The sequence below is a fragment of the Aythya marila genome (assembly GCF_965140915.1).
Source record: "Aythya marila genome assembly, chromosome: 18".
NCBI lineage: Eukaryota > Metazoa > Chordata > Aves > Anseriformes > Anatidae > Aythya > Aythya marila.
Window position 1 is genome coordinate 6,005,441 of NC_139059.1, and position 21,330 is coordinate 6,026,770.

At 49.4% G+C, this 21,330-nt stretch overlaps 1 protein-coding gene across 6 annotated transcripts in view; it reads left to right on the forward strand.

The window, feature by feature from the left end:
• The window catches only part of RAB11FIP4 (RAB11 family interacting protein 4), a 123,761-nt gene that overhangs the window by 76,802 nt on the left and 25,629 nt on the right, over nt 1–21,330 (forward strand). Inside the window, exon 1 of one of the 6 annotated variants that reach the window (XM_082774885.1) lies at nt 13,841–14,043. The exons of 3 other annotated variants lie outside the window; for them this stretch is intronic. The gene's annotated coding sequence lies outside the window, so the exon portion shown is untranslated. Of the gene's footprint in view, nt 1–13,840; nt 14,044–14,403; nt 14,423–19,951; nt 19,975–21,330 lie in introns of those variants that run through there. 2 more of the 6 variants (XM_082774883.1, XM_082774884.1) reach the window with 2 other exon arrangements.

Sequence of the window (21,330 nt, forward strand, 5' to 3'; positions counted from 1 at the left end):
CTGGCTCCTCAGGGAGCTCCCAGAGAAACGTTTTACTCCGAGATAAATCTTCTTTTCTGCATTCCCTACTGTTTTATTAATAGAGACGTTTTCACAAGAAGAATTTTCTCACGTGAAGCCTTCTGCAGCTTCAGCTGCAGTTCCTCCCTGGAGCCCCGATCATTCTGAGCCCTGTGCCTTGCTCGCAGCAGGTGCCGGGAGCCACATCGGGGTGCTGGCAGACACGATGCCGTGCTCAGAGCAAGGGCAGCCAGGAGAGGGTCAGCAGCACGCACCGAGACCTTGGAACATGGCCGGCAGATTGTAGGCATCAGACCTAATCCGAAGTCTGGTTGCCCCCAGATCTCACTGCATCTGGCTGAAGGGATTCACCTACCTACCGTAAGGTGTTACTTTTCCCTACAAACAAGTTCAGTTAGACCACAAGAAGTATTTCCAAAGGAGATGCTGGTTAGGGTAAGCAACGATGGCAGAACTGTGTTGTTTTTTTTCTCATATTTTTAACCAAAGCCTAGGAGATGCCAGATGTACCCCATTCAGTCTGCAGCCAGAAGGCAGGGCGGGCTGCCTGACCAGCTGGGCTGGGACTAGATGGAGGCTTGGCAGTGGGTATTTGTAGGAGATTCCTGCCTGCTTCCCTCCAAATGAAATACGAATTACGTTCTGATCTCTAATTAGCTTTTAAACATACAGTTTAATAGTGGTGAAATGACATCTGTGAATTATGGTACCTCTGAATATTCCAAACAGCTGTATAAATACCCAGACCTCTTTAAAAATGAGATGAAAGAAGAGCTGATAAATCAGAATGATTTAAAAAAATTCAACTTTTCTTCAGAGTTAATTGAGAGCAAAGATTGTTGCCCCCACTCATTGCACAAATTTCAATTAGGCTGATGGCAGAGCTGGTCACAGTGGCTGAATCTGGCCTGTAACAAATTGTTAAAGGAAATCCTTCCTGTTTCAATCATTGAACCTTATTAAATCAATTTCATACAATGTTTTAGTCATTGGCTTTCGTTCATGCCAAACTAAAGCTGCTTTTCCAGGCAACAGAGCCTGCCTGCTGGAAATAACAAGACTGGCTTTGCCTAGCTGTGTGCTGCATAAAAGACTGTCCAGAAAATCTTATTTTGGGATCTGCTGTATACAAGACGGGCAGGACATGCTTCCAGCTTCTTCCCAAGCAAGGTGCTGGTGTGTTCAGGTGAGGTGGTGGCAGCTGGGTTCTCAGCCTTGCGAAGTATTTCACCTGGGATGTTTTGTAACGCTCATCAAAGCAAAAATCACACGTGGCTCTGGCTGGCTTTTTTCCTGTGCCATTTTTTCACAGTACTTGCTAACTGTGACTTAGCAAAAGAATTGAAAGAATCTGGAAGATAAGAAATTAGTCAGGGAGACAAGAAAGCTACATGTAAAGGAGATAAGAATTGGGCTAGAGGGAGCTCAGTCCGTGCAGTTAGGATGTCCCAGATCTGAGCACCACTCCTGTCCCATGAAGTCTTGTATGGCAGGTAATTCAGTGTTCTTCCTGGAATAGTAGGTAATGTCTTTTTTTTGGTGCATTTTTGCTTAACTTTGTGTCTGAGGCTTGTTGTGCCACCTCTTTTTTAGAGAATCACTTATCATTCCTTAATCACCTCAAGCAATTAAACCTAGTGTGAATTTGGAGGGAGCCAAGGTTCGGGGCTCAGCCTCCTGCTGTCAGGGGTTGAAGCAGTCCAGCCTGCAGGAGCTCAAGACATCCTTTTCAGGCAGAATGTCCTGTCAAGTTTAGATGGAAATAACAACTGTCCTGATCTTTTTTATTAGTATTTATTTATTATGGCTTTGTCTTTCCACTGCCAACAGCACTTCAGAAGTGAGGGATCCAGCCTGACCTCCCGGAGGAAAGGCGTACTGCCAGGGGAGTACCTCTCAGGTCTTTACAGGAGGAAGTGTCACATCACCAGCTGATTAAGCAGGCTCATTCGGATCTCACACAGTATAAGAGCCCAAAGTTGTAATCCAATAACTGGCTGAAGAGGAGCCTGTGTAGCCATGGGGGTGTTCCCAGGTGACAGCAGTGCCTGCAGCCTGAATGGAGAGTCCCCCAAGTCTCATTCTTGTGCGGTCCTCTGGGTTTCAGGTGGAGAATCTCAGCTGTTGCTGCTCTCCTTAAATTGCACTTTCCAGAAGAGACTGAGAGGAGAATGGGTGAGACAGCTCAGAGTACGTGCAGGATATTAACAAGGGTGATGGCTCTGACTGGGGTGTGTGTAGCTCCAGCTACATGGCCACCCTAACAAGCCCAGCTAACTGCAGTGATGAATCGATCTTCACATCTCAATCCAGTGCTGTCTCTTCTCACCTGTAACCTCTGTCGTCTACATGCCTGCACCAGCAGTCTCACAGCGCTGCTTCATGGCCATGCTCTCGTGGAGGGGCTATGCCCCATCTGTGTGAATGCTTTGGCTATCTTCAGGCTTCAAAGTGGCATTAAATGTCTGTGCTCAGTCAGCTGGAGCCAATCTTGAGCAATGCCAGACATCAGATAGTGACTGATCACGCTGATCCACCCCTGGGCTCTCAGCACGGCCTCTGCCTGCCCTGGGCTGAGCCACTAGGGTGGGAGCAGAGGGCAGGTTCCCCCCAGCAGGGATAATTAACAGCAGTGGTCCTGTATGGATGCTGTGATTACTTCCTTCATTTTCCTTTTGTCTAGCTGTAAGATGTGTGATTGCCATGGGGGAACTGCCTAGTGTTACACCGTGATTTGACAAAGCCTTTGAACTCTTCTTTTTTTTTCCCTTTTGAGCTTTGGTCATCCAAATGTAAAGTAGAAGCAGTTAAAGCATGGGAGAATTGAAAAGGTGTGGAAAAGAGACAGTAGGGCTGTGCTGAGCATCCCCAGAGCCAGCTCTGCAAAGGGGGAGGGGGGTTGTTATCTCTGGACTGAAGCGCACTTTCCCACTGTGACTTCATATGCAGGGTTTATACCACAAAGAATTTCCTTTCAAGTCAAAGGAAGGTTTGCTACTGCTGTCAGTAGATTTTAGGCTTTGGCAGAAGTGCTGGTGCTCGCTGCTGTATCACAGGGTGCCTGGACCTGGTGGGCAGCTTGCTTTAGCAAATGTGCATGTCAAAGAGCCATTGCTTTTCTCAGGAGCAGCGGATGAAAAATTGGTTTCAGCTGAGGAGCTCTGCGATGTACTTTATTGTGATGTTAGCTATGATTTAATGTTAAAACGCTAATGTCGCTTAGGAACGAAAGACAATCGGTCCAGTCAGCCGCCCTCGCAAGGAACGGCTGTGCTGTGCTTGGGAGCCAGAGCACTGCTGTCGCTCCGCTCGCTGCCCACGGCTTAGTCATTTGTCTGAGCACCAGTGAACAAAAACACAGATGTAGAAGGAAACGCATCCCCTCTGCCATAGCAGAAAATTAATCATGTGAAATGCTCTCTCCCAGTAGCTGCCCATTGCCCAGGGAAGGAGCAAAGCCAAACGCATGAGGAAAATATTTCCTGGCTGAGGGTAATTTTAGTCTCACACACCATCCATCCCAGCGAGGTACTTCATCGCTGCCCCAGGGGCGGCTGACTGGGTAAATCACCGTGCCCTGTCTGAAGGCAAAGAGAAGCCAACTAAACCACTCAGAAAAACCTCGTAAAGCAAAAGGTGCCATCCAGCCTGTAACAGAATTAGCACGTTTCTGTGGCTGATAACCTGCTGCTTGCAGAATATCACAGGTCAGTATGTTAGCAAAGTAACAAAGCCCGGCTTTGGAGGCACGGCCCTGTTTCTTCTGAGCTGCAAGTGCACTAACCCCAGGTCTCCCCACATTCTTTCTGGTGCTCTCAGTCTAAAAATGGTCTCTTCTTGGAATACAATTGTGATATACAGAAAGTAAAGCAAGGATCCCAGAAGAAACCACAAAGTACAGACATGAAATCCCGACTGCTTCTAATTAAACACAAACAATAGGTCCATTTTACGTCAGCTGACATTTGTCAAACTGTTATCGCAGTTTACATTTACCACAGCGTTCTTCTGGGAACTGTTAAGGCTGCGTGTGTAACTTAGTGAAATGGCCACAAGAATCAGATTCAAAATATTTGCATTTCTTGCTGCCAAGGTTCACAGCAAGGTTGTTCCTCGTGGGCTTTTGGAGGTGTTGGTGCTGGGATGGAGCTGGGAGGGAAAGGCACGGCGGAGGGAGATGACTGGGCCTCTGCACGGTGCTGCCGGTGGGTTGTACGTGGTCACAGGTTCACATTTTTCCCCCTGAAAAGTGGCTGCTGGAGAAATGACTTTAGTAAAGCCAGTTGCATTTGTGGTGTTTTTATAGCTCCAGAGCCAGGCTTTCCTACCTGGGCTACAAAGTGGTTTCCTACTCAGGAGTTAATGCACTCGTTTCAGTAGCCAGGCCTGATGCTAAGGTAACTTACACTATAAGTAATTCTGGGTTAACTAAGCTGCACTCATTAAACAATCCTAAATTATAAGAATATGGTTGTGTGCTGGGAGAGTAAGGGGGTCAGCCAGCCCCACGTTGGTCGGACCCTGCAGGGCTGCTGGGCAGATCTCGGGGCTGGCTGGCTGTGCAGCTGCAGGAGCTCTCACCTTGGTGCTTTCGTCTCAAAGCAGGGAGTTTGACAAAATTGTTGAGGAAGACCAGGCTAATATCCTGGTAGAGGCTAAAAATAAATTGCATTTGTCATTGTGAACATGTGCACTTATTAATAGCCAATATTAAAAAAGCCCTCTGAGTCCATCTGTTACAGTTTCTGATTCAGGCACTGAATGTTCAGGGCATTCGGTAGGTTTCTGAACATCACTGCCTTGGGAAAGATGTTTCAGCTGATTTAAAAATGATTAAAAAAAAGTTCTGAAACTTTTAAAAATCACTTCATGGTTCAGGTCAGTAAATCGGGGCCAAATCTCCCTGTCTTGAACACAGGCTGAGGAGTACTGAGGTGGAACTGAGTATGAGTGATGAATGCAGCTTTACATCAGCATGATTAGGGATACAACCATCCTTCATCAGGAAGTCAAAGGCTTGCATAAAACACAGAGAGGCCTCATAGCAAGTGAGTGATTAATAATACTCAGGTTTTGGACAGCCACTTGTAAAGGGGGACAGCGAGTGGATGCAAGATCTCTGCACTGGGAGATCTGTAAGGAAAACAGCCCTTAGATTTTTCAGCCTGATCACAAGGCATCACAGTTGTGGGACATAAATCTGAATGACAGGGTGTGGATCTGGCTATTAAACAATTACGTCCGTATGAGTGAGAGTTTGGTGCAGAACTGAAGGGGCTGCACGCTGCAGCCATGCTAGCATGGTGCAGGGCTGAAGGAAACCTTGTCACCAGCCCCGTCCCGGCTGCGGCAGCGGGGAGACAGGACCCAGACTCGCCTGTTGCTGCCTTAAAGCTGCTGTCCCTTGTGTTGTTGCAGGCAACAAATGGGTTTGAGGGTGAGCATCTCTTATCAGTAGTTCCCATGCTAGTGGCTGGCTTGTCCTGTTGACTGACAGCTGTGATAATGAGGTTATTGTGAGGAGGCAATCCGTGCACAGAAATGTTTTTATGTCTTGTGGACTGGGATCTTTGTGTCCCGAGAGAGGCTGTGCCTCTCGTTGGCTGAGCCAGAGCAAAGGGCAGAACATGAAAGGACTGTACAAGAAAAACCTCTGTTGCTTTCTCATCTCTGTATTAGGTAGCCAGTTTAGCATGGTGTTTGCTGCAGTATCAAGGCAGCTTTCTAACCATTCTTACATATCTTTGGTGTGAAATGCCAGGACAGCAAGGCAAGTCCCGTTAGTTCCATTCACCTGGGCAACACCTTCAAAAGACTTCAGCTTCCAAATCTTAGTGTATCGGTTAGCAAAACAGTGGAGTGTTTGTCTAGGGCAAGGCAAAGCAGCTAAGAGAGCAAGGAAAAACAACTTTGTTTGTAGATGCTGCATTTCTAAAAGAATCCCCTTTGCTGCTCTCTCTCCCTGTTCACTGAACTGTATTGACTTAGCTCCTGGTTTTTGTGCTGCTGGCTCGTCATGGTACAGCACTGTGCTCTCAAGGAGCCTCAGATTTGGGCCAGGCCTTGGCTCACCTTAGAATAAAATACTGAGAAAAGGATCTGATGACTGAGCAAGTGTGGCTTGGAGGAAGAGGGCATGACTCTGGTGGCAAGGTTTGATAAGATTTCTGTCTGCATTTTCTTTATTCTCTGTTGTTTTCTCCCTGGAGGTAGAGGAAGGCCATTTTTGTTTTCAAAAGCACTGCCTTCACCATGGCAAAAATCTTGTTTTCTTTCTTTCTTGCTACTGTTCCTCTCCTTGCTGTGAGAAGAAAAAAGCAACAACAACAACAAAATAAAAACTAGTGGCTAGCAGCTCCGGTCTCTCAGGGAAACAAAAATTCTTACTATGAGATTAAAATTCACCAGAATGAAATGTCATGGGGAGTATTGAGTTGTCATTCTCTGGTGCTGCAGAAAATTGACTTCCTGCATGTTCCTGCGAGGGTGCAGAGCTGATGAAGTAACTGCCTTGCTGGATTTCAATAAGAATGCAAATGGGTGGTGAATAGGAACCGCAAACCACAGAGGTAGAGCAATGTGCTTGGGATGGCCCAGGCTGGAAATTGGATGGTTTTGATGTCTGTAGTGGGTCGTCCAGGTTAGAATGCAATTCATGTTTCAGCTGATAAGACTACCCATGTGTGACTTTTAAATTAAAATCTGTATGTTTCTTACTGAGATTGGACCCAGCCAAGCCTCTGAAATGCTTTGTAGGCATTACTGACAGAAAGCAGCGTTTTTTTCCATCCATAAGTTAATATTTTGGTGGTCGTTATTTTTTTGCCAAAGAATTAAAGTTCTGTTTCTGGATAGAATTAAGTGTGGTTGAACCCATTCTTGGGTTCTTCTGTGACCCAAGATCCTAAACCAAAAGTGATCCTGAACCAGGATACAAATACAAGTTTGCAGCAGCCGTAACTTTGAGCTGATTTTATTAACGTGAATTACTGAAGCATGCTTAACATGACAGGCAGGATCCTCTGCTCACAAATGTTGCAGCATCTCCCAGACAGAAGGAACTGAAAACATCTGGTTCCTTATTTTGTGAAGCAAAGCACTGGGAACCTGCTGAGAAGTGGAAGATCAGGCGTGCAGACGAGTGCCACAGCGTTGCGGCAGGGCAGGGTAATGGGAAATGGACCGGTTCGTGTCCCTCGTCTGCGGTGACCTCGAGATGGCAGGGGGCTGGCACATTGGGGCTGGCACACTGCTGTCACCACACGGCCACGGGTGACAGTGGAAGGTGGGAGCTCAGCTGGCACGTCGCTGGTACGTTGCTGCCACGCTCAGCACCAGGCTGCAGGAGGTTACAGATCTCTGCAGGCAGCAGAGCTCCTGGTGCCAGCAGGTCTGTGTCAGCTTAATCTTATGAAAATGGCCCAACACAGCAAATGGTTCAGCCCCTGCACTTCTGTAACATTCTCACCCCCCTGTCAAGTAGCTTCCTACTCAGTGTTGATGGAGAGTGCCGGGGGCTGAGCCAGGGCTGCCTTGCTCCCGGTGGGTGTGCTTGCCCTGCTGGAAGGCAGCTCGCGGCCCTCCTTGTGCATGGAGCCCCGGTTCCTATGTGCTGCTGCACAGAGATGGCACCTGAGTGATAAGATAGAGGAGGTTAATGGCCTCAGCTACAACCTTCCACATAAAATTTAACTGATCTAAGTCGTATGCAGCCTGGGGGCCTGATAGTTGAGACTCCTGATACAGGAGTCTCTAAAAGGTATTCAATGTGGCACAGTTTGGTGCCTTTTAGGGATCGCATTAAGAAGGCTTTCTTCTTGTTTCCCTGACGCTTCCCTCCCTATATTTCGTTCTTCCCTAGCTGTTTGCTTTCCCCATCTGCTAATAACCAGGGCCAGAGAGAGGAGCTTGTCTTAGACACACCAAGGTGCTGACCCAGGTGGGCGTTTGGTGGCCTGTGAGGAAAAACCAGGAAGTACACCAGAAAATAATGTCCATTGCATAAAAAAATCATCATTTTTGTCATTGAAATTTTCTTTTGAGTCAGCAAAGTGCCCAGCTGGGGATAAAAGAGGAAGGGTCAAGCATCCCATGAGCTCCAATCCATCATCATCATATGTTGCACGGTCGTGTTATCAGTCTAAACACTGTCTTGGATTTGAAAATCTCCATAAGCACAGATGTGCCTTGGGCACAGTGGGCTCATTGTCCCAAGAAAAATTGAAGGGAGGTCTTGAGCAATGTCTTGTTTTATAGACGTTGTTGCTAATAGCAAATTCTCCCAGCAAGGAAGTGCAGATTGTTTCTGTTATTGATTGCCATGGTCTCCGCTTCATTGAGACCACATGGTCCACTTTGTTTTTATAGCTGCCTTTTATTAAAAGTGACAAAGGTATCAACGTTTGAAAAGATGAGTCTTGAGAGTCCCCTGGGCAGCATTTTCGTGGTGTAAAGTGATACTGGCACATTTGATCCGCAGATGCTTTTAACACACTAATAAAACAAAAGCCATGCTTCCCAGGGTGGTCTTCTGCACTACAAAGCGCTCGGCATTTGTCCTGGCTTGGCCAGGCCCCAAGAAACACGGAGAAACTGCAGTTCCTCTTACCTTAAACTATCTATGCTCTCAGGATTTGGTCCTGTGTTATGAACTGTAGTGAAAAATTCCTCTGTGTATAATTTTTCGAGGTATATTCTGCTGTTTCACAGAAGACCCGTAAAGTCTTCACTTGGGTTATCTGTATTGTTCTTCAGTATTCCCGAGACCGGTGCTCAGCAAGCTTTCATCCTTATTTCTGGTGACCAGCATTTACCGCTCCTAAGCCTCTCCCATTCTTGTACTACCAGGCTTCCGAAGAAGCCAGTCAGAGCTCTGTTTGAACCTACAATCAGCAGCTTTTTGTTTTGGCATTATATTTGAAGACATCTAAAAAAGATTAGATCTGAGACATTTCATATTAGGACCTATCATGAGTAGATGTGCGTGACCTCAATCTGTCTGCGCAACAGCTCCTGATGTGCAAAATGGGAATACCATCTTCCCTCGTTTTGAAGAGGCTTTATGAAGATGAATTAATCTTTGCAAAGCACTCAGATGTCAAAGTGATGAACACCACAGAAAAGCTTGGGGGGAAATAAATAGTTGTGTGTGCAGAGCAAGCTGTTAGTAGTAGCCGTAAATAAGACATGAAGCTGCACTTTGATCAGAGAGACTAAAGCAGATATTGAATACTTGCTGATAAATTGAGCACCATCCAGCCTGTGTCCTGAACAAACGCAGAGCAGTGGGAGATAGCACGTGATCGTGTGATTAAAGACATGCAGCAACACACATGAGCAGTGGGACTGAAGTTGCACCCATGAGCTCAGTACGGGTTTTTCATTGCTTTAGGATGCTCTGTTCTGCAACCTTGCTGTTAGCCATGTGCCACAGGAGAAATAATAGCCGCTGGCAAGCATGAATTATTCCTGTCCTGTCCAGCTGATTCTTTTTATTTCCTTTTCTTCTTCTAAGTGGTTATATTATACAGAGTAGGGACTAAAAGCCAAAAAACATGTCACTAAAACATGCTCAGAGCTGAAAATATCAAAAGGTGTGTTTTCCAGCCAGCAGCCTGCCTTTTACAGAGCAGCACAATCCAGCAGAGCATCACATCCATCAAGGGAGCTGTCAGATCCCACTGCCCCAGCCATGTCTCCAGGCTCGCCTTGCTCCTGGCCACTTGCTTGGCTTGGGTAAAAGAGCCAATGAAGTCTGCAGTCACTCTGGCCTCAGAGGAGCAGAGTTAATTTGCCACAGCACAGACAGCTGAGTAAATGTGTTTACGTCTTTTTGGTGCAGCATGGAGCTGCTTGGCTCCACCTTGGTTTAAGCCCTGCAGTAGTTAAGGGGACGCTCAGGCTTTGCTTGCTGCCTGCTCTCATCTGCGAGATGCCCACGTCCAGGCCTTTGTTCTGCACAGTTCTCCTGGCCCATTTCTAAAGCATACGGTACATATTTTTCCGTTGAATTTGCTCTCATAACTTGTTTTATTTTATTATTATTGGGCATTTCGACAAAGGCTGAACAGAATAGATTGCGTGCCTGGCATGTTTTTTGTAATGCTTTTGACAAAGGTGCTCTAATGTGGATTAACAGCTGCTGTTATGAGGCGCCTTCAGAGCTTGATACGAAAAACCTAATAGTACAGCTGCAGTGATGAGCAAAAAATGAGCCCCCTTTTTGGAGGGGGCTGCATGTGCTGTTCCATTATCTGGCCTCTGGATTTGCACTTCTTGACTTACAGTCCCTCAGGCTTTTGGAGGAATGCAGCGAATCTGTCCCAGCACAGCCTCATTAAGCAAAGAAAATGTTAGCTACCAGTGTCAAAAAGGTTGCAAGCAGCTCATCTCTAGAGAGAGCGATGGATAAGTCCCCTGAAATGCCTTTATACTATAATTGCATGCAGTAGTTAGGTCCAACTTTGTTGTAGGCCCAAGGAATTGACGCTAATGGGCCCTCAGCCGGCCCCATCCTGCCTTCAGCGCTCTCCTCTGCGCAGAGACCTTCTGTTGCAAGCCCTTTGCTTGACCCGTGCTGTTTGATCTGCCCAGCTGCCTGCCATATTGGTGAGCACAGCACAGAGGCAAGCACTCCGCTCTGATTAATGTTAACGGGGATCACGGGGAGAGCAGCCCCCCACAGTCTAACCTATGGTGTAGTCTAAAGAGCTGCTTCCTTACTAAAGTAAGCCTCTCTGCAGACACTTGGCGGGTTGTTTTTTGGGAGTGGGGGTGAGCGGAGCCTGCTCCACACAGAGCAATGTTCCCGTGCTGCTGGAGTATGGAGCCGACCTCCTTGCCTTGGCCAGGGATGCAGGAGTGGGGAGGGCAGAGGAGGAATGGCAGAGAGCTGAGAAAAGGCTCTGTCTGTGCTGTCCATGCTACTTCCTTCTTCCCCTTCCTGCAGTCTTTGCTCAGCAGCTCCCCACTTGTACTCCACATCCTATCTTAGCCTCTGGACTTCCCCTCCAAAAATGTCATGGGAACAAATTGCAGTGAGGAGAAGGTTCCTTCTGCGCTCACTCCGTCCCCTCTTCTCTGTCTTGAAGTCTGTCTTTGCCTGTTCTGACTGTAAGATCTTTGGGGCAGGGACTGTGTGCTCCCTGTGTTTCTGCAGAGATTGGCTTAATTAGGGAGTGTTCCGGGCTTGCTCTGCCATAATAAATGGGATTAATTATAATATTGCAGTAATTCACACCGGTCTCATTGCATTTGCTTCAAAGGAGGCACTCCAAAATCAGATTAGTAGATGAGATGAAGATCAGACCAACTGTAATTACTAGCCTGCAATATCTCATTTTCAAGCAGAGCACTTATCTGCAGTAGTAACTTGGCTGGATGTTATTGCAGGGGAAAAACACACACAAAAGGTATTTTTACAGAAGTGTCTGCAAAATATCCACCAATATTCATCACAAGGAGCATGATGAAAGGCCCTTGAAGTGTGATTGGAGTTGCCAGTTTTCATGAGATAATTAAAATGCGGGTTTGGTCTATACGTTCTGGTGATCTCATTATCTTCATTATTAATTAGTCTCTGTTCTTCACATTTCAGCTCCAGTTTCTTGTCATTAGGGCGACTAGCCTGTGAGCGATGCGTTAGTGAGACTCAGAGGAAGGATTCTGCCTCTGGAACAGCAGAGGAGGTGCCAGCTTTTGTTCCAAACAGCTCCAAAAGAAAGTGCAGTGCTTTGTACAAGACCAGCAGGTCGCCCTGCTGCAATCCCTTTCAGCAGCGTGCCCTTCTCTGCATTTCCTGGCCAGAAGACACAGATTTCGGCAGGCACCCTGGCGTTCAGTGCTATTGGGATCAGCACCACATGTGATTTAGGCACTTAGTTATTTAGCAATCTTCCTCTAATCCCCAGAAGATTAATATTTTGCCCAAATTTCCTCTGCATGCTTCTGCAAACACCATCTTAATAAAGTTTTTATACAGTCATTTCTTAATAACAAGTGATTGTCTAAAAACTGCACATTTCCTGGGACCTTTACTGAGGAACACTTCAATCAATGAGACAGACGTTTATGCCTTCTCAATTATTACGGGGTGATAAATGCCAAAGCCCTGCCCGACATGCACAGTAGTGTTTTTGGTTGGTGTACGTACCAAACATTTGGACTCATATTCTTAACATCTCTATTGTAATAACAGTTTCCACTGTTGCTACTTTATCTGTTAAAGATTTATTTCACATTTTGCTCATCACAAGTTATTGAAAATATGGCTGTGTTCACTAAATATTTTGCAAGTATCTGGAACCATTTCCCCGTGGGCTGTGATACTGCCTGATCAGTGCAACAGTTCAAACACTTCTTACATCTGTTGGGAAAGCATTAAAAATGTACTGTGCGTGTGGTTGTTTTATTTATGTTATTTATTCAGCAGTGAATCCTTGCCATACAACCACCTCTTTCAGATTGAATACTGAGAGGAGACACAGATTTTAGAAGTGTCCTGTTTAAAAAGCAGTGATACGGTCCCCAGCTCTGTCTTGTAATAACGGCTTTCCCATTAAGTTAAATCAATGAGTAAAAAGAGGGCTGGGAGGACTTTTTGATCCCTGTTGCACCGTTCCTCACCAGGACTAACTCAGTTAAACCAGGTAAGCTGCATAAATGGCTGTGAAATCAGAATACAATTGCTGTTTCTTTTAAATGTCACTCAGAAAAAAAGCCATTGTGAAGAACAACGCACCCTTCAGGTTCTCCAGAGTTATTTTGTCATACTGTGTGCTTAAAGACAGGGCTTTGTAATCCAGGCGTTGGGCTTTGCAGACAATCAGGAGACAGGCATTTAACAGCTGTACGGACCGATCCCCAGCAAGATGCACAGCACTTGGTGCAGTTTCTCAGGAAGGGTCTTGCTCTGCAGTGCACGCGTGTATCACGGCGCTGGTCGGGCAGGTGCTGTGGAGTTGCACTGAGCCGTTTGCACAGACCTGATTCTTTGTCCTGCCGGTGAGCAGGCTTTCTGGGAACACAAGCACGAAGGCCTGATCCTGCCCTGCTGTAAGCCTCTTGTTTCGTGGGCAGTGGTATGGACTGTGCCTCCTGGAGCTGTGGTGCTGTTGGTAACGTACATGTAATTCAGGCTCCATAGCCACTCTGCAGCTGCTGGGAGTCCTGCTGGGTCCCACATGCTTTTTTTCTTATTTTTTATTATTAAACAATATTTTACATTTAGAAGTCACTGGGTGTGATGGAGATGAGGACAGGCTCCGGCAGTACCTGGGGCAAGAGATGTGAAGCTGGGGCTGGCTGCGTGGGGCAGGCAGGCACCCGCTGCCCACTGCTTCTCATTTCCTCACCCTCTGCTGCCGGTAACTCCTCTCCGGCAAGCCTTGCAGACGCTGTCCAGTAAAGCCCAAAAGATTTGAGGATGCAAGTGTCCCTGTTTAAGCACCGTTGTCAGAGCGCACCCCCAGCAGCTCCCTGTGACTGTCTCGAAACACCCAAAGTTAACCTTAAAAACAGGGTTTGGAAAGTGGCAGCAGGGATGGGGCAGGAGATGCTGTCCTGTCCCAGTGCTGCTCTGGGTAGGGAAAGGTGTCTGTCTGTCTGCTCGCTCAGTGAGACAGGCTTTTGTCACACATCATGCTCCGGTGGCAGCTGTGACACTCAGTGTGGCTGCAGCCTGGCTCCTTGACCGAGGTTTTGCAGAAAATGTTTATTTACACCCCCCCCTCTGGCTGTGAGGCCTCTGCTGCAAACCCCCAGCAGCGTGTGCAGCCCACACGGTTCTCGTGAGATGTGGTGAAAAAGGAAGTTACCCAACTTCTCCGAAGTGAAGCAAATTTCAAAGAACGAAGACTGTGCGAGTGTGCTCAGCCTTCTTGGTTTGTTCTTTGTCTGATAACCGAAGGGATAAAGTCAGGGACAAACAAACGGCGCCTCCTCGCAGGACCTGGTTTGCTTTGCAGCTCGGAGGATGCTTTTGAGCGGCACCACCGTCCTGTGGGGCACCCCGGGAGGAACCGAGTCCGACAACGGGACGCGATCCGCGACCGCCTCACGGGCAGCAGGGCCAGAGGGCACGGCGGGAGCGGGCAAACGGAGCCCGGCAGGGGTAGGGGCCGTGCTGAAGGCAGCGGGAGCTGGGCACCGCAATACGGCCACAGCTTCGGGCAAGGCGCCGGGACACGGCCCCACAGCGTGAGGGGACCGGGCCCGGGGCCTGCGGGGCCCCCGGTACCGAGCGGCGCCGCCGCCCCCCCCCGGGGTCGCCCAGCAACGGCGGGGCCGGGCCGGGCGCGGGGCCGCCCCTCGGCGGGCGGGGCCGGGCTGGGGCTGGGCCGGGGCTGGGCCGGGGCTGCCGGGCCAGGTGCGGGCGGCGGCGGAACGGGACGGAGCCGAGCGGGTAAGGGAAGGGAAGGGAAGGGAAAGGAAGGCAAGGCAAGGCAAGGCGGGGGGCTCGGTGCTGCCGGGCACACCGGGAGCCCGCACCGGGGCTGCAGCAGCCGGCTCCGTGCCGGGGGGGTTCGCACCGTGCCCGGGGGTGGCAGCATCCGTGCCCTCTGCCCGGCCCTGGGGCCGGTGCCGCCTCCCCAGCCTTTTTTATCGCTTGCACGGGGCCGGGGCTCGCTGCCGAGCCGTGGGGAGCCCGTGGGTGGCCGTGCTGGAGGGGCCCTGCGCCGTCCCGGTGTTCCTGCCGGCGGTGTGCTCGGCTCTCGTTGCCGCTGCTGGACGCTCTCCGCACCGAGCCCTGGTCCTCAGCGCCGTGTGCTGGCTCCGGGGGTTGCCCGCAGCCCCCGGGCAGCACCCGGGCTGCTCCTGCCTCGACTCACGGAGCCCGGCGGTTCAGGGCCTGTGCTGCACACGCTTGGCAGGGTAAGAGAGTGTTTTACGGGCAGAGACCGTCCTCTGGAGCATAGGAGGTGCCAGCAGGTCTTGGTCCGTAGCTGGATGCATCCTCTGAGACAGCGGTGGGATGTTGGCCCTCCTGTCCTGGGAGGAAGCCACCTGTGGTGTCAGTCCTGGGGTGGCAGCGCCGCGTTGCTGCTCTGGTAACAGCGGTGATCGTCGTCTGTTCCGGCAGGTTCACACGGTTAGTGGCTGTTGGGGGCACAAACAACAGTTTCTCTGAGAGAAACCTCCTGGTACTTGGCTGATGTTAAAGAGGCAGGATGGATGAGGGAGTGCTCTGAAACAGGTTGAGAGTTGGTGCCCCAAGTGTGGGCTTTGTGGTACCTGGGTTCAAGCCCTTACACCAGCAGAATTTGGGGTTCTTTCAGTCCCTTTTGATGTATTATCGTAGCTGCTCCCGTTAAAAATGGGCTTTCTCCTGTCAGGTGGTGACAGCGTGGGGTTGCTCATTGCTGATAGCAGTGGATTGCCCTCCCCTGGTTGTTCCTTGGTCCTGAGCACAGCTCCAGGATGAAATGGGATCTTGGTGGCGATGCGAGGGGCTTTCTGCCTGTGGCCCTGCTGATTTCTGGGGTGGGTGGAACAGCACAGTGTCCTCCCCGGAGATGTCCAGTAGTGTGGAATAGTGCTCACAATGGGTAAAGGAGGTTGTGGTTGTTTGGCAGTGGCTGCCCAGACTGAGGAGCTTGAGCTGTTCCCATGCTAGACGTGGTAGCCTTTAAGCAGTTTAAAAGCCTCTTTGAACAGGCTTCTTTCAACTTTGTCACTAGCAGAAGGGCTGCAAATGGCAGCAAGTCTCCAAGAAGGCACCTGACGTGCAGATGCTTCTCAGCAGCGGTTGCCATGCCGGGGCTCTCGGCTATGTGCAGAGGCTGCAAAGCAAAACGCTCCCCGTGCCAAAACAGCAAGGGGAATGGGATAGCCTTGCTTCAGTTACTGATTAACCAGGCTGGTTGCATGTGTGGGAGCACACCTTAGCTTAACTTTTTGGGTCTTGTGAATACAGTGTCTAGTGAAATATTTGGAGTGGTTCTAAAACATAATCGTGGGTTGCTGCTGAGTTATCTGCTGTCCTGGTTCTGATGTTCTCAAGTGCTTGCTGTGTTTTGGCAGCTGACCCCTTAAATTCTGAAGCGTAGCATAATAATAATCTAATTCCTGTTGTTGTTCCCATAATCATGTAGGTTGGTGGCTGCTCTGAACGTGAGACAGGCTCTGTAAGTGCTTCCTGACAGCCTGACACGGCGTTTGGGGCACGGTGTTGCAGCTCCTAGCGCTGGTTAGTAGCAGGGGGTCTTTCGCTACAGCTCTGCTTTGAGTCTTGTTTTCAGTGTGCAAACTAATGTTGTTAGCAATTATTTCTTCTTGGATCCTGTCTGCATGGTCTGTGCAGTTCATGAGTAGAAACATCCCCTGCCTGTGCAGAGCTGCAAACTCTGCAATAAGCTGTGCTTTTCCGTATTTTACCATATAAGTGAAAAAACACAGCCTGATGGATGTGCCAGAGTTGGTGATTGCTGGGATATTAACTTGTGTTTGTCATGTTTCAAGCACTATGATGTGCTTGGCAGACTTCAAAAAAAAACAAAAAAACACAATAAAGTGAAGCCCATCTACAAATAAAGATAACTCACTTCATTATAAGAAAACAAAAGAGCAGGTGAGTGAGTTTGTCTTTTATTTTATATATATATATATATATATATATATATATATATATAAAAGCCTTTTATATACAGAGGGGGACTGAACGTTTTTCAAGTTCAGTACTTGTAAGCTTTGCTGCATAAAGGCTGCAGTTCCAGTTCTTCCTGCAACAAAGGCTCCCTAACCCATGGTTTGCTCAGCCACCAGCTGAAGAGCAGCCAAGGTCCTGGAGCTCTTCCTCCTCAGAAAGGGGAGCTCTTCAGAGCTTCTCTGGTATTTCTTAAACACAGAGTGAGCTAGTTTCTGGGCTTGTCTGTATTCAGACTGACCAATGGGCTCTGGGAAGTGTTTCCATATAAGCTAGAGCAAAGCCACATCCTTAATGCTTTCCCTCTGTTTGCCAACATAAACTACTCATTAGCAAGCATGGCTGGATTTCTTACTGTGCTGTGGGAGCTTGGGATGTTTCTCCACCCCTTGGGACCTGAAATTGCTCCCATTCCTCCTCTCTATACACTGCAGTGTAACCTAACCCGGCTGGGTGGGAAGGCAGAAATATGATTTGTGAGGCAAAAATCCTAATTTTGTTGTTTATCTTCCAATGGCTTTATTTCCCTGGGTTTCCTGGAGGCCAGACTTGCAGCAGTATAGAAAAGAAACACAAACAGTGTAGTTTCCAAGTTCTTTGGGGAAAGAGATTTTGACCGGGGCTCCTGTAAAAGCTTAAAGGTAGGTGGAGGTGTCAGTGCCTGGGACAGCGAGCTTGCTCCTGTCCTTCGTGCTGTGCCTAATGTGGCTCCTGGAGGGCTTTTTCCCTCCTCCTCACCCAGCAGTGCTGTGCAGCAGCACCAGGTCTGCTCCTGGAGCTCCTTACCCATGTGCCTGCAGCACCTGCAGGCAAGTATGATGCAAGTTTTTTGCTATTTACCATCTACCCAACTGGGTGACCTTGAGGCTTGTCAAGGAAAACAAGTACTGTGCGAGCTCAGCTGCCTCCTGAGCAGAAAACAACTACTTGCAAGGAGCATGCTGTAACTCCCAGACTCGGTTATTAAGGAACTGAACTGCAAAGCAACTACTTGTGCTAAAGACACTTCTTTGCAAGCAGCTTCCAGCTCTCTGACACGGCAGATGTGTTCACTTCTGGAATTGCTTCAAAATAGCCCAATCTGAGCTCGCCTCTGACCCTGTCTGCCTGCTAGCTGTGAGCTGCAGCTCCGCGGTGCCTGCGCACGAGGAGTGCTATGACCGTGCCCTGCGGTTGGCCACGTGGTGCCCAGGGCTTGGTGGCCTCTGATTTTGTCACCAACTGTCCATGCCGATGTGAACAGTAAGTGGCACGGCTGGCAGTGTCCTGGTGCTGGCCTCGCTGGCACTGTGGCTGCAGGGCAGGCCTGAGCATTGGCCCCAGAAACGGTCCCCAAGAAGAGCGTTGTGTGCTCCCTCCCGGTTACTGCTGTTCTGCCTTGGCAAATTGAGCTACCTCATCTCAAGGCAGAGACTTCTCAAGAGGGCTAATTATGTCACGCTTATTACCTGCAGCATGACAAATGCCACGAGCTGTTTCTGGAGGTGTAGAGCAGCGCTTCTCAAACCAGGGGCTGCAGCACCCTGCTGTGTGCTGCAGAGGTGGTGCTGAGTCCACCCCAGCTCCCATCAGCACAGCGCTGCCTTTGTCCCTGGGCTGGAGGTTTAAGGGGGGCTCTTGCCGTGGGCTGTCCCAGCAGGTGGCTCTGTTGGAGGGCCTGTGGCACCAGGCAGCAGGGGTTAGCAGCTTGCACAGACAGCGTTTCACACTAGAGATGTTACCAGGGACTTCTCTGGATGATTAGGTCTCATCCCTGCTCTTTCTGGAGTGGTTACCTTAGGAGTTTCCAAGTGACGTTTGTGGCAGCAACCAGCATAGCAGCATGGTGCCACTTCACACTTCTGTTTTTTCGGCTGTGTGAAGGAGAATGAGAGCTGCCTTGCAGCCCGGAGCTAAAAGCACCCTGATGAGTATAGGAGCAAGGTGCCAAATGGTTTGGTGGTTTTGTTCTGAACTCTGCAGCTGATGTGCTGGCCCCATCCATGCTGAAGGTGGGGGGATTGTACTTCTGCTCCTAACGCTGCAGGCTGGGATGTTTTCTTCTGCAAAGGGACGCTCCGTGCTTTGAACCTGCAGCGAGGACTGATGAGCCTGTGATAGCCCAGCAGGGAGAAGCAGCCCAGGGAGCGATGGGCTGCAGCTTCAAAGTACTGGGAAAGAGCCTTTTTTATATTGGTTTCTTTGGAGGATCAAATTATCTGTCTGCTGAAGTCTTTTAATGTTAAGACTTCCAGAGCATTAGCGATGACCTGTGAAAAGGAGCGCTTGGATCTAGACCCTGTGCGTGGTGATGAGGGCTGGCACGTCCATTACGGCCAATTAACGTGACAGGTAGCAGAGTGTAAACAGCCCTGCCTCCTCCCAGCCTGGCTCCAGCCACACGCTGCCCCTCTCCTCTCCTCAGCAGGGCGCATCAGCGTGGGCTTCCCACCCACCGCACAAAGCAGCCCTTCCCAGCCTCTGCTCATGTGGGTCAGTGTCAACAGCCCAAAGGCTGAAGCTCAGGCGCGCAGTCCGACCCTGCTGTCCATGAATTGCACGGCTGTATGAGATCCTTATGTTACCCTACAGAGGCTGGCAGCACGCTGCAGCACATGCATGGCTTGCCAGAGCCTGGGCCCAGCTTTCCAGGATGCTGTCCTGCACTCCATGCTAGATTTAGATCTCAAGAACAAATCTGCAACAGAAATCCCTTGCAATGCCCACAGCAGGAGCACGTGAAGTTTTGCCTTAAATGGGGCTTCAAGAATCAGACTGGAGTAACTGAATGGCCGGGTGGAGCTATTGCAGCGAACAAACTGAGGGGTGGCCCTGAAGCAGCTTCTTATTTGAGCAGCTTAGTAAAACAGCCATCCTCTGCACTCTGATGTTGAGCCCTCTGAGAGGTGTCAAACCCCCAGCTATTTGGGGAAACGTGCAGCTCTTTGCACGTCGCAGCAGGAGGCGTGGGGCTGCCCCGAGCCTTGTGCTCGGCCACAGCCGCGTGGGCGAGAGTCGGCAGCTTCCTCGTGGGTGCCGGCGCAGTGGCGTGGTCTGATGTAGTGTTGTGGCATTTTCCTCTACGTAGTTTGTCCCCTTCCCAGTCAGATCGAGGGATGTGTCGGCACCTCCCAGCCTCTGCCCGAGCGCTGAAAGGGAAATAGGCTGGGGGAGGAACCTGTGCTGCAGTTATAGCCAATGTCAAGTAAATACGCAACCGTTTGTATGGGAGTGGTGTGCTTCTAGATTCGTTGGTGAGAAACGCCTCATGCCCTTCTTCCTTACCTGGTGATTAGAAGAGCGCTCCCACTGCAGTGGCTGCTTCCATAGAGGTGAGTGCCTGGGACTTTCTCCATGGTGGATGGGTGATGGTAAGTGGTGTTTTCTCTGAGCCTGGCACACTTCCATGTGGCACCTCTTCCCTTCCAGCTCTGCTGGGGGACTTTTCCTGTGCTTCTGCTGGGAAGAAACTGGAAGAGGAGGGTGCAGGGACACCAGGCTTTCATCTGTCCCATGGCTAATGGATTCGGCTTGGCCGAAGGGTGCAGGGGAGGGACACGATCCTGGTGAGGGAAGTGCACGAGGCACTTCTTATTTGTGGTGGTGTTTGTGGTGGTTCTGGCTCCTGCCAGTTGAATCGCCCAGTGGGGGGAGGCTTGGATCATCTCATCTTCCCTGCTGGCTCTGGAGCGGTGTGTGGGAGTCCATCAGAGGTGTTGGTGATTTGGCTGTGGTGCGAGCGAATTTTAACTGGGAAATTTTAGCCCATGGAAATCACCAGCTTCTGGCTCCTGCTTCTGGTCGGGGTGGCTGCGTGAAGGCAGGCTGTGCTTACTCATCTGGCTTCAATGCGGCCACACAATTGCCTCTCTCGAGGAAGGGAGTTCATTAGTTACTGTGAAGTGGCCTCAGATCTTCGGGCAGCAGGTGCTTCTATAGAGCAAACTGTTGCTGAATATTCAGCAGTCGCTGTACGAGCGCCTGGCCTGCTGCCTGTGGAGCACTTGGAGACATCTTGAGCATCCAGTTAAAGTGCAAAGGACTTGCTGCTTTAGTGCTACCCACAGTGTTGTTGTGTTGGTGCTGTTTTATTTTTTTAACGTGAATATTTCAAGATAATAAGCGCAACAATTTCATCTCTTTTGACTCAGCTGAGGAAGAAGGGAGCTGCCCAGGAGAACAAGAAGCGCAGTGATTCATATTTAGGGTGTCAGATCTGCTTTCTCCTACTGGTTTCAGGTTATGCATGTGCACTCGGAGCAAGTGACTCAGCACAGAGGTGTCTCCTAAACTTTAACATACTGCTTAGGTTCACACCAGCTCTTTTAAGGCTACCTGAATAATGTTGGGTCTTGGCAAGCTCTAATTTGGGACATGAAATCCTGTAGGTACCTACACATGAAGGAGTAAATTGAGACCGTAAGTGGTGTGTTTGGCCTCTTTTTTTTTTTTTTTTTTTTTTTAAGGAGGAGTTTTGTTCCCTTAGCACAAGCTGTTTACAGACCACACCTAGCCAGCAGCACTGAAACTAGGTGCTGTGAGAACCTGTGATCGCTGAACAATTGCCCCTTTAAATAAATGTCTTGCAGCCTTAGTCAGCAAAGCGTGGATGCCGGTGTATTGTTGGTAGTGACATGCCCCGCTTGTGACTTCTCATACTAGAGGCTTTCTTAACCTGTTGTACTTGC